Genomic DNA, 2,721 nt, shown 5'->3' on the forward strand with positions numbered 1-2,721 from the left:
ATCTGGATACTTATGCTTACATAAGGTATTTTAACAAGGCTGCAGTTAGAAAGAATGGGAAAGAATGTAACTATATCTAATTAAGGCAGATAACAAGGACTAGTGCAATGATAAGAGAAAGAAGAACCAGCTAGGACCAGATGCAACCTTGAAGAGATGCCCAAAGAGTCTAAGAGCGTGTGCAAGAAGGAAAGTTGAAAAGCTCACTGTGAAGAAGAGTGCGAGCCTTCCTCCAGAAGCCCCCAGCCCAAGATCCCCAGAGGGCAGGGCACGTGCGCCAAGGGGAGGAAACTTATGTAAATAAATTCCAGGAACTGATTATAATAGATACACCTGTTCCAGGAAAAGTGATGAATATGTATGCTTTGACTGTATATCGCCTCTGTGAATTGTACTGGAAGTTGCACGCACATTAGATGGAACTCTCGCCTGCATGCCTGGCGTTGCATAAAAGGATACCTTACTTAATAATCAAATTGGGATTGATTATTGAGTCTGGCTTTTCATGGCATCAACTACAACCCTTTGTGAACAGTCCCTCCCCAGCTTTCTTGTAGGCTCCTTTCAGGTAATGGAAGGTCACTATAAGATCTCCTCGGAGCCTTCTCTTCTCCAGGCTGAATAAGCCCAACTCTCTCAGCCTGTCCTCATAGGGAAGGTGCTCCAGCCCTCAGATCATCTTTGTAGCCCTCCTCTGGACCCGTTCCAACAGTTCAGTTCCATCTTCTTCTTTTGTTGAGGATTCAAGAACTGGACACAGTACTCCAGACTCACAAGAGAGGAACAGAGGGGCAGAATCACTTCCCTCGACCTGCTGGCCATGCCTCTTTTGATGCAGCCCAGGATACAATTGGCCTTCTGGGCTGTGAGCACACACTGCTGGCTCATGTTGAGCTTCTCATCGACCAGCACCCCCAAGTCCTTCTCTGCAGGGCACCTCTCAATCACGTTGTCCCCCATCCTGTATTGAAATCAGGGATTGCCCCGACCCAGGTGCAGGACCTTGCACTTGGCCTGGTTGGACCTCATAAGGTTCTCATAGGCCCACTTCTCCAGCCTGTCCAGGTCCCTCTGGATTGTTGATGGGAGCATCAGGAATCAAACGCAGAGATCAATATGATCAGCGAGTGTTCCATTTATTGAGCTTAGCTGTTTCTTTATAAACCCTTTTTGGTTACATAACTGGGTGCCCACGAGGGCATCTACAGTGTATTATTGGTTAAAGGTAGCTGTCCATAAAGCTATTAGTAACATATTATTGGCTAAACTACTGCACATGCTAAGAAACCAAGTTACACTAAAATTAACTATGTTGATAGTTCTCTTTAATTGTTTTCCTTTCAGTTGGTACTTGTTCCCACCGAACTAGCTCTTGTATTCCTTTCAGTTGGCCTTTGTTTATCTTTCAGCTCTCTGTTTCAAGGTTTTGTTAGAATTGTTCAGTATCAATCGGTCTCACAGCATCCAGGCCTTCTTCTCTGTAAAATGTTCCCACACTGGATGACATCCCGTCCTTCCAGTGTGGCAACTGTACCACTCAGCTTGGTGTCATCTGCAAACTTGCTGAGGGTGCACTCAGTCTCGCTGTGAGTATCATTAATAAACATATTAAACAGCCCTGATCCCAGTACGGACCCCTGAGGGACACCACTTGTCACAGATTTCCATCTGGACTTTGAGCCATTGATCACTACTCTTTGAATACGACCCTCTAACAAGTTTCTTATCTACCAAACAGTCCACCCATCGAATCCATATGTCTCAAATTTAGAGAGAAGGATGTTGTGGGGGACTGTGTCAAAGGCTTTACAGAAGTCCAGATAGATCACATCTGTCGGTTAGATCACATCTGATGAAATAACAATACAGGACTCTTTCAAGGCCCTGTAATTGGAATGAGCGCACTTTAAATCCTTAAGCTATGCAATGTACCATTGCTTTGTATGATCCTTTGTGCCAAGCTGGGGAAGTACTAGGTATATAGCTGTCTCATCCTGTAAGGGGAGAGGAGACTAAAGTTCATTAATTCCCCCCTGGTTAGAAATGCGTTGAAAAAGCAACTGTTAGCCTCCCCCCACACAGACACCTGCACAGTCATAGAGGGAGGGTCTTATGATATCTGCATGGCAAATTGGAGACTGACAAATCTCCCAGGGTAAAATCAAATGCAGCATTCAGAATGCTTCCGAAACTGTCAGCCTCTGGCCTGGACAGGCTCACACTCTCCTGGGTGGAAAACTGGTTGGATGGCCGGGCCCAGAGAGTGGTGGGAAATGGTGCGAAATCCAGCTGGAGGCCAGTGACAAGTGGGGTTCCCCAGGGCTCAGCGCTGGGTCCAGCCCTGTTCAGTGTCTTTATCAATGATCTGGATGAAGGCATTGAGTGCACCCTTAGCAAGTTTGCGGACGACACTAAGCTGGGTGGAAGTGTCAATCTGCTGGAGGGTCGGGAGGCTCTGCAAAGGGATCTGAACAGGCTGGACCGCTGGGCTGAGTCCAATGGCATGAGGTTTAACAAGGCCAAATGCCAGGTCCTGAACTTGGGGCACAACAACCCTGTGCAGTGCTACAGACTAGGAGAAGTCTGTCTAGAAAGCTGCCTGGAGGAGAGGGACCTGGGGGTGTTGGTTGACAGCCAACTGAACATGAGCCAGCAGTGGCCCAGGTGGCCAAGAAGGCCAATGGCATCTTGGCTTGTATCAGAAACGGCGTGACCAGCAGG

Source organism: Phaenicophaeus curvirostris, chromosome W (assembly GCF_032191515.1).
Source record: "Phaenicophaeus curvirostris isolate KB17595 chromosome W, BPBGC_Pcur_1.0, whole genome shotgun sequence".
Lineage (NCBI taxonomy): Eukaryota > Metazoa > Chordata > Aves > Cuculiformes > Cuculidae > Phaenicophaeus > Phaenicophaeus curvirostris.